This window comes from Perognathus longimembris, chromosome 17 (genome assembly GCF_023159225.1).
Source record: "Perognathus longimembris pacificus isolate PPM17 chromosome 17, ASM2315922v1, whole genome shotgun sequence".
Taxonomy (NCBI): domain Eukaryota; kingdom Metazoa; phylum Chordata; class Mammalia; order Rodentia; family Heteromyidae; genus Perognathus; species Perognathus longimembris.
In genome coordinates this window covers 41,880,398-41,893,246 of record NC_063177.1, presented here as the reverse complement: position 1 = coordinate 41,893,246, position 12,849 = coordinate 41,880,398, and the positions used below count along the sequence as shown (strand labels likewise).

Genomic DNA, 12,849 nt, shown 5'->3' with positions numbered 1-12,849 from the left:
GTCTGGAAGATCTTGATGAGGAACTACAAACTGTTTTGACTTTGGAGAGGGCTGTCCGGAATTTGTGCCCAGAAATGGAGACACACTGCGGGTCAGCTCCTGCGATGGTGCAGACGTCTTGGAAGGGGCAGAAGACCCAAGGTTATAGGGGCCTCTGGAGTCCGATGGTGGTGTCCGGAAGTTGGGAGATTCGGTTGGGAGATAAGAGGGGTGGGAGTCAGAGGTCAGCTGATCTGAATTCTTAGCCCAATATCTAATTGGAGCGGGCTGGACCAAAAGACACAACTGTAGCAACATGGGGAGGGGCCTTAGGGCCCAAAGATAGACCAGGGACATTACAGGCAACGGAAACATGCCAGGCAGATTGACTGCCAATCGCGAGCCAACGCCACTCACGGGAGCAAAAGCGTTATGGCAGGGTCTTGACTCCCCTGGTGACCCGCCAACTGTGCGTGACCCGCCTTGCCCTGCCGCTGGTTTATGACACCTTTGTTTATGAAACAGAGACCTTCATTAAGTCATGGCTCAGCTGTGTACCACTGGCACAGGAAGTCGTTATGACCATGGTGGGGCTGGAACCTTCTTCTCTTAAAGGAGGGACCACCAGCTCCTGCAGTCACTCCCCAGCAGAGCCCCTCCCCCACAACAAGGCAGGGATTGGGTGCTGACCTGGGTGTCCCCCGCCCCACCCCCCGTGCCAGCAGCCAATTGGCTGAAGCCCAGCAGAACCTCCCAAGGGAGTCACAGGGCGGGGCCTCTGGGGATTTCAGAGGTGCTGGTCCTCTGTGGCAGCCTCAAGTCTTCCTCTTCCAAACTGAAATCTGAGTTTTCTTCCTCCCCCTTGGCAGTATGGCTCCCAGGAAAAGCAACTGACCTGCCAAATGAAAGCCAGTTAGGGTGGCAGGCAGCAGAACAGGGGTTTTGCGATTAGTTATCCCACAATGTTGTCCTTCCCTCTAAAGCCTCAACACTCCTTGATCAACCATGGTTGATAACCCACCACCCTGTTAGCTGGGGCCAGCAGACTGTCAGTGATGATTTCTGCAGGAGGTGTTTTGGGGAACAGTGCAGTCAGGGAGGGTTTGCTTCTGAGATAGCTCTTGACATTGGCCTGGGGATAACATCCTCTTCCCATCTTGTCTCAACACCCCAGTTCTTCCAGAGGTGACATCATTTTCAGAGGTCCTACTGTTAAAGAAAACTCAATCTACCTTGGTTCTTATGTCTGCTGAAGAACTCCGGCAAGATGGGAACATAGCAAAAGTGGTACGAAAGTGTATCAGGCCATAAATATGGAAGAAAAAAGGGATTATGTAGCATAGATATGCCACAGGGGGACATCATCACTTAAGCCCATCTTCAGCTGTATTTTGGTGGTTTTTTTTCCATCTTGAGAGCTATATTGGCCTTTAGTTAAGTAGGGAGATCCCAGGCAGGATGTAAAAAAGGGATGCAAGGTGAAGAGTCTTACTCACAAGCTGTTCTGAGGTGATACCCATAATCCTAATGGCTCATTGTCTCAGGATTGGTCAGTCTGGGCCTTGTAATAAGAGCCTTTACTGCCTGGTTGGTGGTCTGTAGTCTAACCCTTTCTAGATTGTACAAGCCTGTAAAGTGAATTGCATTAAGTCCTTCCCCAGAAACAGCCTTGAAGCAGTTCCTGGTCTCCAGGGCTGAGCAAGTTTACTGAATTAACAATTGACCTCTAGACTTGTGGTTTTATTGGGCAGGATAGTAAATATCTTTTGATTTTCAACTATTAGTTAAGTGGAAAGGAGTCTATCTCTTTTTTTACTTGGAATACTAAAACAAACAACTGAAAACCTATGACATTTTTGTGACCTCCATAACCACATAGGGTTATACTTTATTCCTATCTTTCTATCCCCAGAGCACATATGGATTGTGCTGAGACAGTTGACTGCCTTCAAAATCCTTTTTTTCTTCTCCTTCAGAGTCCTAATAACTTAACTCTGTTATAGGTGCATTGTCTGCTACATCCCCAACATGAAGAGGCTTCATCTCTGCTATGCACATAGCTGAAGACATAGTAATGATTTGAAAATGGAACTGATTCCCAAAGGCACCACAATTAGGGCTGGCTCAATTCTAATCAGATTCCTGAAATTGACTTCCTTTCTCATTTCATGGAAAGCTGGACTTCTTAAACTTTGAAGTTTCATTCATTCATTTATTTGGTTGTGGGGCTTGAACTAGGGGCCTGAGAGCTATCCTTGAGCTCTTTTGCTTATGGCTAATGCTCTGCCATTTGAGCCACAGCGCTACTTCTGCCTTTTTCTGTTTCTGTAGTACTGAGGAATCAACCTAGGGCTTCATGTATCCTGTAGGCAAGCAGTCTACCGCTAAGCCACATTCCCAGCTCCTCTTTTTATCTTTTTTAATTTTGTTTTTGATACAAGGTCTCATTTAGGTTTTGATTCATGGTCTCATCAGTGGCTTTGAATTCACAATCCTCCCTTCTCAGTTTCCTGAGTGCTGGAATTACAGGCTTGCACAACTACACCCGACATGAAACAGTCCTTTGATTTCTAAAAGCAGAAAATAAAAGCAATTCCTAGAAATGTCCTCATCTCATGCTTTAGTCTTTAACATAATTTTGTTTAAAAACATAATGGACACATCAACTTTTCTTGGTTCCAGAATTTTGGAATCTTAGGTACTAAAGAACAGTGATACTGAGATATTTAAATATTTGAATCCAAACGCACTAGGTGAGAATTAAAGTGAGTTAATATTTGATCACTGGAGTAGGAGATAGATACCTCTCAGTAGACATGAGGAGCCTTTTTCTACTCCCCATGACTCAAAATTCCCCTAGATACAATGAGCAAAGCTTTGAAAAATCATGAAAATATTTATTAACAGCAACTGTGCTACGTAACTTACAAGGAATTCAACTTCCCTTAAACTAAATGATCTATTTTAGCTTTTAGTCTAAGAATATTTTCGTTCACACAAGGAATACCATAACATATTAAGGAAAAGTCAGTAACTTATGTGACAGAACAGACACTTAAATATTCCAACAGTTGTAGTTTTAGCCCAATAACTAGCTCACTGTACTGATTAGCATGGTGTGTTATGTACATTTTCTCTTCTTTTCCTCTAAATAAGAGTACCATGGGATGGTCTTCACGCAACTGAAACAAAGCTTCATAGGTTAATTGCATCCTGGTATATGCAATGGGATACACAATGGACTTTGGGTGGCTACTAGCGAAATGAGTTCAACAAGAAAGAATAGTGGCCCTGTGCACTGAAAATTTAATGGTTTTCATGGGACTCTCCAAATAATGGGTTCCCACCAGAGATGTATAATATGATTATCTAACTGAGGGGCGGAGTCTGAGGGGCGGGACCATGCAGGGGCAAGGGTTAGGCTGTCTCTGTTCAGCTTTTGGTCCCTCCCAAGAGGCTCAGGCCTGGTCAATTCCTGAGCCAATTCCTTTATTCAGCCACACAGCACCCCTGGGTAGAGCCTAGAGCTTCTCTGCAAGTGCATTTCTGGAATCACTGTGACATTGGGCTTTCAGTGCGTTTCTAGGGCAGTCCTGAAGGCACCTGACAGACACCTTTATTTATGTAGCTGGCTTCAGCTTCCCTTGGGAGACTGAGATTCGAGGTGCTTAGCACTCACCTATCAAGCTCAAGGAAAATGACCTTAAATATGTATGTTTTTAGAGTGTTTTCAGGACTTTTAAATAGACAAGTTAAAGAATTCAGCCCCTAGCAGTCTAGCATGATCTTCTAAAGGGAATTCTGGATGTCCTGGTGATTCTGTGCTCTGCTCTTGGGCTGACTGTATAATGTGGGAAGCTCGGGGATAGAGCAGAAAGGAGAGAACAATTTGGAAAGCATCAGATTGGGTTCAAATAGGCACCAATACTAGAGCTGATGGTGACTGAGAAGAGGTATGGTGGGTAGCACAGTTGGCAACTTGTTGGAGTCACACTGAGAAGGAAAGTGAGGTTTTAAAACGTATTGTGTTTTAGTGATATCGAGGTTTGAACTATGGGCTTCAAGCTTGAGTCAGGAGCCATGCTCAAGTCCTAGAGACCTTTATTTTGATTCTAGCATGTTAGATTCAGAAGGGACCTACGTGGCAAGTCCTTTCTTAACATGTGCAAGGTTCTGAGCTTGATCACCACATATACGCTCACAAGCTCACACGCACACGCACACACACACACACACAATGTCAGTTGGATGATCCCTTTAAAACACAGTCATCAGAAAGCACAGGGAATGTGCAGCAAAAGCCCCTAGGAGACAAGTGCCGAATGTGGAATGTGGCTATCTAGGGAGCATCCTTTTGCCTCACCTATTTAGAAGTAAATTGTTTTCCAGTATCATGGAACCCAAATTGCTAAAACTCAGTGATCTAGGGGCTGGGGATATAGCCTAGTGGCAAGAGTGCCTGCCTCGGATACACGAGGCCCTAGGTTCGATTCCCCAGCACCACGTATACAGAAAATGGCCAGAAGCGGCGCTGTGGCTCAAGTGGCAGAGTGCTAGCCTTGAGCGGGAAGAAGCCAGGGACAGTGCTCAGGCCCTGAGTCCAAGGCCCAGGACTGGCCAAAAAAAAAAACAAAAAAAAAACTCAGTGATCTAGAACCTAGAAAAGATGGAGCAATTCAATAGCCTTGGGTCTCAGCCTTCTGAGGACACACTCACCTATAATTTTCCTACTATTTTACATACCTCTGACACCCATCAAGACATCTATGTTCAGGGCTAGGACTAGTGTGCAATCAGCACCAGTAGGGAAGAGGCACTGACAAAAGTGTCTCTCATAAGAGCCAGAAGAAGACACATGGCACTGTGATTCCCCACACACTAACACACTCTGGCTCTCCAGGGACAGAACATCAGCCAAAACAAAGATGGTTTCTATTGCCCCAAGTGGAGAGTGGTCATCTCTTATCTTGCAGGTATTTGAATAACGCCTAACATTCCAATATTCAGCACAAGTGCTTTGATATGAACACCAGAAGAACACATTACTGGGGACAGGTGTGGAAGACAAGAAGTGATGCTGGGCTAGAACCTTGGACCTACAGAAAGGGGAAGGAATCCCTCGCACTCCACATTCATATACCACCCGAGGCCTCAAACACACAATCAAAGAGTTCCAACTCTAATTACCTGTCCAACAGTAGCAGCTGCTGGTGCTGACATGGGTTTAAATTTTCAGATGAATGAGACTGGACCAAGGGAAGGATAGATGTAGATTTGGGGTACAGAGTTGCCAAGAGGACAGCAGAGGTCAAAGATCATGGACACGTTGTTAACAAGATTCTGAATGGATGGTAGGAACTGAGTCAATAATAGTTGGAGACAGGTCATTTCCCCCAAAGACTTAGGGAAGGGGTGTCCTCAGGATGGTAAGAGAGGATAAAGACCTATGGACCTATGAGATTAACTAGGAAGGTAAGAGTCAACATGTGAGGGAAGACGACAGATATCAGTCTTGGGATCACAGTTAACCAGAGGAAAGGGGCACTGACTTTGATGGTGGGTCTTCAATACAGGGGCAGGGTGGGAGGTCAATTGTTTGGGATGAGCAGACCATTCAGGAATGGAGAGAGGATGTGTTAGGTTCGTATTTAAAATATCTGACATAGAAAAGGAGAAACCTGGATGGAGGATACAGGGAGGTTTCTGTAGAACATTAGGTTTGCTGGGGGTGGGGGTGTCGGAGGTGAGCTTGAACTAAGAAGAGGGGAAGGGATGTGGCCTAGGTTAGGTGACAACCAGACTAAAGAGGGGTCAGAAGCGATGGTGTATTTAAAGCGGTGGTAAGAGGATGAGGTTAAGGCTACAGTAGGGTGACAACCAGAGAGGACGACGGAGAAGACCGTCTGCAGTGGGTGCACGCACCTACGGCTACGACAGGAGTGGGGTGCTTGCTGGGGAGGACTCAGGGTTTGGGAAGTCGAACTGCCTCAAGGCAACCAAAGATGGGAAATCTCAAGGAAGTTTGGAGCCCAACCATCTATTTGCCTCACCTGTGGGCCTCGCTGCCCACACACTGCCCTCCAGGACCTGGAACCTAACCCACGAAAGGGCGCTGTGTGCGGGAATGAGACTCTCCCGAGTGAGGTCAGTCCTTCCCCTCCGCAGGAAGCCGAGGCCCTCAGAGCAGAGGCCAACCGGAAGTCCTGCAGCCGTGCCGACTACTCTCATTGGCTCTAGCCGTTGGTCCCGCCCCTGAACAGGAAGCCTGTCTTCTGCCATTAGCCCAGAGGAATTTGGAGGCGGGACGAACCACCCAAAGAGCCTAGCTCTGGAGCCACAGCCTCAAGTTGAACATAGGGATTTCCCAGAGCCCAGCCAAGTAAATGTCGGACAGGACTGGGGCCTAACACCCGTCTCCCGCCGAGATCCGGAGATCTCAATGTCTTGTCTATGACTTCCATTTCACAGGACCTCAGCACCAAGTGTGCGACTGGGGGCTGTCACGCCTTCCCCTCAGCCTGAGGTTGGAGCCAAGAACCAACCCTCCTCCACCGCCTCCCCGAGGGCTATGGCGCCGCCCTGTGGGCAGAACGCGGCCCAGGTCTCATCCTCCCCTGGCTGGGTTCTCAGAAGGCTGAAGAACACCTGTTTGGTCCTCACCTCATCCCCAAGGTCGCCCTGAGGCTCCCCTGGGCCTAACGCGCCCTCCCGAGTGTCACTGGCCTGTCAGCGGCTCCTCAGCCCCTCGTGGCACAGGGCCCGGGACCTCTGATCTTCTGACCACATCTCCTTCCCCTGGAAGAGGTGACAGGGCCCTTTCCCAAGGATGCAGAAGGAAACTGGAAAGCAGCGCCTTGCAGCCTGCAAAGGGCAGGACAGGAGGTGCAGCCCCTGTGCTGAGGTCAAATGCAGCCTGGGGCCCGAGTTGAGACCCCTGCACTAAACTGGGAAGAAGAGGTCAGAGCACAGACCATTTCTTTGATGGGAGCTCCACTACCACGCATCCTCTCCCCTCACCCCTGCACCCCCCACATCCTGTGTCCCTTAGCTTCTAACTGGCTGGTAGGCATGTGTCCCCTCCCTGTTTGGGGACTGCCAGTTCAGTAATTCTGCAAAAGTGAGACCCTCCCCTCATAGGTTTTAGGCGTGGTGAACCTGTATTCTGTACAGTAGATATGGAACATGAAGATTACAGATCAGAACATAAACTATTCTCTTGCTGTCAAACCCATATTTATAAAGGTGGGAAAGAAAGGATGTTCTAGGGACATCTTGGAAAAGGATAGTTTCTGGTCATAATTGGCACAGCTAGAACATTGGTGGCTTCCACAAGCTTACTGTGCCTCCAAATCTAGCACTTACTATTCCTTCTTTTTATTTTTTCCATTGAAGTTGTGCATAGGTACTGAAACTGACAGCTGTGCGGAACTCCTCAAAATAATCCCTTGTCTGCTTTGCAGGATGCCCTATTTCCTGGTCTCTTGCTTTCCAGGCTCCAAACGCACCTGAAAAGTCTTGTAGGTATGTTTAACTCTTCCTATCTTGTTCTACATGCCCCGGAAAGGTAAGGGCCCGGAAGTGGGGTGAAGGAATGTGAAATGAAAGACTTGTACAAATGCAGTTACACTTCACATATCCACAGGAGTCATTCACAATGATCTCACATGATCTTCAGCAGACTGAAGATGAAAAGTAGCAACAAACTCATATTACCATGAGACTTGAACATAAAGGTACCTGCTGCAAAGTGCTATGGACCAGAGTAGTGAACTAGCAATGTATCTAGGTTTGTGTCATCTCTGAACATGTGAAGAACTGATTTGGGGCGAGGCTATTTCACTCTGACTTCAATCTTTGATCCTCCAATTCTTCTCCCATCCCTTTATCTTCTGGTAGTAAAACCTCCCTTTTGCTCTTCTTTGGTGATATACTTTCTGCACTCTTTGTGATTCTCTTGGCTTTGAGTTTCGGTTTAATGCTCCCACTGCAAGGCGTGCACACAACCATGGTCAGGCAGTGAGAGCATCGTCTTCCCTGACCCAGAGATCTAGCAGACAAATCAGATGTCTTTGAAGGGCAGCTTTTCTCTTTCTTTGGCCATCAGTGTAAAGACAGAATTATGTCTTTGCAGATGTGGAGCCAAGGTCATTGCTGTCACAGTGTAACACTGAGTGACAAACAGGGAGAGGATACAGCAGCTATTCTGAAGCTCTAGTGTTCTTCCATATGTCAGCTGATAAAATATGACCTTTTTTTGAGACAGGGTACCACTATGGAGCCCAGGATGGCTTAGACTCATAGTCCTCCTTCCTTTCCTCTTCCAAGTGCTGAAATTATGCGTGTGCACTACAACTACTACTACACCTGGCTTTCGTTTTAAAGCATATTTTAGTTGGATTTCTTTTGCATGAAAATTGTACTAAGAAATTTGTTATCTTCTTGAAGTTAGGCAAGTTACAATCTCTTAGCCTGTTTCCTCATATTATTTGGGGAGAATAAGATTGACCTCCCAGGTAGCTTGCACACTATAAATATCATGCATACCCATTCAGTGTAGGATTTCTATTCTCTGAAAACAGTAGTTGGGGGCACACTTGCTTTCAGGTGCGACCTGTTGACAGTGGCCTTCCAAGGATCTGCAGGTATAATCTAGAAATCACTGCTCCTGACATGGGTTTTTGAGCAGGACCACTTGTGCTACTTTTATGGCCTTAATATGGGTTGAGTCCAACCATTGTCCCCCTTCTGTTTCACTGATTCTCAATCTTACTCATGAGTCATGGATGTTGGGAGCATGTTTATACCACAGAACCCTTATTTCTGTCATAGAACCAGGAACAGCATTACCAACAAAACTATGGCATACCAACAAAACATTACCAACAAAAACATTGGCATATATCTGACATTGGCAGGAGATGAAAATTTTCAAGATGTCAAATTTAAATGTGAGCCAGGAGCTGGTAGCTCACACCTATAATGCTAGCTACTCAGAAGGTGAGATCTGAGAATCATGGGCCAAAGCTAGCCTGGGTAGAAAAGTACATAAGACTCCTATCTCTATTAACCACTAAAAGGTGGAAATGGAACTGTGGCTGAAGTGGTAGATCCTTGAGCAAAAAATTTCAGGGACAGCACCTAGATCCCAAGTTCAAGCCCCACGAATGGCACACATACACACATATGTGAAATCATAATATCTATTTGCTTATTGCATATTAAATTGAAAATATCTTGGACACTGCTGTCCCAGTCCAGTAACCTCCTTATAGAGATTACTAATCCCATTTGTATTATCTTTCAAGTATATATATATATATTTTTTTTTTTTCCAGTCCTTGGCCTAGGATTCAGGGCCTGAGCATTGTCCCTTGCTTCTTTTGCCTCAAAGCTAGCACTCTGCCACTTGAGCCACAGCACCACTTCTGGCCATTTTCTATATATGTGGTGCTGGTGAATCGAACCCAGGGCTTCCTGTATACAGGGCAAGTACTCTTGCCACTAAGCCATATTCCCAGCCCTCAAATAATTTTTAAGTACCTAGTGCAAAGGCATGATATAAAATTCTCACGTCATGGGGGCTGGGAATATGGCCTAGTGGCAAGAGTGCTTGTCTCCTACACATGAAGCTCTGGGTTCGATTCCCCAGCACCACATATGTGGAAAACGGCCAGAAGGGGCGCTGTGGCTCAGGTGGCAGAGTGCTAGCCTTGAGCGGGAAGAAGCCAGGGATGGTGCTCAGGCCCTGAGTCCAAGGCCCAGGACTGGCCAAGCAAAAAAAAAGTTTAAAAAAATATTCTCACGTCATAAAGTGTATATGGTGCGCAGTCTCCCAGCAGTTCTCCTTGAAGGCAATTACTATTGTCAGTGTTTGTCCTTCCAAAGGTATTCTGTAGCAGTACTGCCAATAGACCATAATAATGGACTGTCATGCCCCTAATAAGGTAGCCATTAGTCTGTGCTACGTCCCTGCCCAGGCACTTTGCTTTTTACTTCCCCAATAAACCCATCTTTTTGCTTGAGACTTTCTCTGAGTCGTGGACTCTTGGGGGGACACGGGACCCCTCCCTCCCCCGGGCCTCCGGGACTGTAACAAGAAGAGTCTAGAGCAGTCCTAGTGAATGGAGAGGTATCTCCACCAATACGTGCTGCTACTAAATGCCTGAAGAGGGTAAGCGTGGGAAACTGATGTCCTTGCACTTTCTTCCTTATCCTAGCTCTCCAAGATTAAAAATAATAAAAATTGTAATATAAAGGTCAGATCTGGCCAGCGCCATCATTGGCTGCTGAGGGGTGTCAGATTGACTCCATCTCAGATTAGTTAAAGGGAGCAGAAGCTGACTCCATCTTCACTAAGCTCTCCCCTGCCCTCTCCAGGGAAGTTCCCTTTGCTGTGATGATTGTGTAAACTGCTTGACCACCTGAGTAGTGGAATGTTCAAGATTAAACCTGTGCCCTTCCCTGAGTAGGTGTATCTGCCTGCATCATGAGAGCCCGCTAAATCCATGTTCCAAGTCTAACTAAAATGATAGCTTGGTTCAAACAGTTGCTATGAGGCAGATTGTAATTCCATTGGCCACCTGCTTGTGACATGGCATGCTCTGTAAGTGTTGTAACCTCATTGGCCACCTGTGTGAGGCAAGCTTGACTATGTGCTGTTTGCCTTTATAACCCGACCCCGAGCATGGCCCTGGGTGCATTCACAGCTCCTGAGTCTGGGCAGCGTCTCCGGCCAGCCAGCCTGCTTTTTATGGTTTCAGTTACAGCTGTGAAATCTGGGCTTTGACCCTGGCCAGTCAGTTTGCTTTTTACATCCCCAACAAATCCATCATTTTACTTGAGACTGTCTCTGATTGGTGGACTCTTGGAGGGATGGGGGATCCCCCTCAGACCCCATTACATTTCTGATGGGGAATCCCCCCCCCCATTACAGTAATAACCAAAAAACAATGTGAGCCACATAGTGGTAGCTTGCACCTATAATCCTAGCTACTCAGAAGGCTAAGATCTGAGGATCTAGATTTGAAGTCAGTCCCAGCAGGAAAGCCCATGAGACCTTTATTTCTAATTAACTATCCAAAAACAAAACAAAACCCAAAACAAAACAGAAGTGGAACTGTGGCTCACATGGTAGGTAGAACACTAGCTTTTAGCAAAAAAAAATCTCAGGAAATGTGTCCAGGCAATGAGTTCAAGGCCTAGGACCAGCAAAAACAAAAAAACCCTAAGACCCAAATAAAAAAACGTGAATTTCCAACAGCTTATCTGGGTGGAGGAACCAGCCAAAACATGATACATATTTTTTTAAGATTTTGAGAACTAGGGCTAAAAGACAATACTTTCCTGCACAGTGCAGTAGGGTTCAGAGATTGAAATCAGTGAATGTGGCTTAAAGATGGATGATCCCCTGGGAAATCCCTAAAAATTATGGATTCTTTTTGGTAGTATTAGAGATTGAACTCAGGTCCTGCTATTTGGTAGACAATAGACTACCATTTGAGCCACAACTCCATTTATTTTTGAGGCATGGTCTTGCTTCATGCATGGACTGGTCTGGGATTTGATCCTCCTACTTGTGCTTCCCTCTGTCGCTAGGCATCCTGTGTGAGTACCACTTCAATGGAGTCTGAAAATTCTCTATGCCCAAGCTGGCCTTGAACCATAATCCTTTGATCTCTAGTTCCTAAGTAGCTAGGATTACAGACCTAAGCCACTCTGTGTTCAGCACGAAAGGACTGGTTCTTGATGAACCAGAAAAAAATTGGGATTTGGCTTAAAAGCCCAGACACATTCTTTAAGGGATAACCTGGTAACCTGAGTGACTAAATATGTTTCAGTGTTAAAATTATAACAGCTTCTAAACCCTGGTGATGACTTCATGCTAGATGGCTGTACCCCCACCCATGAGACTAGTTTTTGTAGTTTGACATTTAAAAATATATGGAGCCCTTGTTCCCATCTGTACGTGGGTAGCAATCATGGTAATGGACAGTAAAAAATGATCATAGTCATAGACTGTAGAAATAACCATAATAGTATAGAAATAGAAATGCATGGTAACTGTTGGGTTGGTTTAGTTATGATCGAGTACTGGATTGTTTTAGCCCGTTCATGCTTGCTTAGTGGTAATGGGAAAACATGGTGGCAATTGCTAAAATAAAGTTTGTACTAGGTAAGCCTGACCGCAGAATTCTGTTTCTGTAAACGGCTCGCTCTACCCCCTGCATTAACCCCCTGCATCAGTGCTATGTGACCACCTGCTGTCAGTTCCTGATACCAAGGACAGTTCCTGATATCAAAGCCAAAATAGATAAATGAAAGGGTAGATAGCCAGTAGAGATGGGACAAGACTTGTTTGCTAAATGCCATCCAATCAAGTATCTGCCAAGTTGGAAATACCCTGCCCCTGTTGTCATCACAATAAAAACCCTGCCTATCTGAGGGTCAGGGCTCTCAATGCAGATCCACTGCATTAGTAACGGTTGAGAGTCCAAGCTCGAGCTTGCAATAAAGACTCGTGCGTTTGCATCGGAATTGGTTCCTTGGTGGTCTTTGGGGACTGGAAATCTAGGCATAACAATTCAAGGTAAGTTTTCTGGTTCCCAGAAGCTGACAGTGCAGGACCGAGGGCAGGATGTCCTCTTTGTCAGCCACCTGCACAGCCTCTCTGGAAGCTACAAGAGTCCAGCAGCAGTCCTGCTACTCCTCCCTGTGCCCTGGTTATTTGCACATACGTACTTAAGTTTGAATTTCTTACCACATAGGTGGAGTTAGTTAGAAATTTTATTATTTATTACTAATATTTTAATATAAAATTTTCATATTAGAAAAATAGTAAGCAGTGCTGAGAGGCCAGTGTGAGAGTATAAA

At 45.8% G+C, this 12,849-nt stretch overlaps 2 protein-coding genes across 2 annotated transcripts in view; one reads left to right on the top strand and one right to left on the bottom strand.

Moving 5' to 3' along the window:
* LOC125366145 (leucine-rich repeat-containing protein 37A2-like) overlaps positions 1-12,849 on the bottom strand; it is a 408,609-nt gene that overhangs the window by 207,761 nt on the left and 187,999 nt on the right. The window lies entirely within an intron of this gene.
* The window catches only part of LOC125366146 (RAD52 motif-containing protein 1-like), a 243,380-nt gene that overhangs the window by 169,392 nt on the left and 61,139 nt on the right, over positions 1-12,849 (top strand). The gene's annotated exons all lie outside the window — the stretch shown is intronic.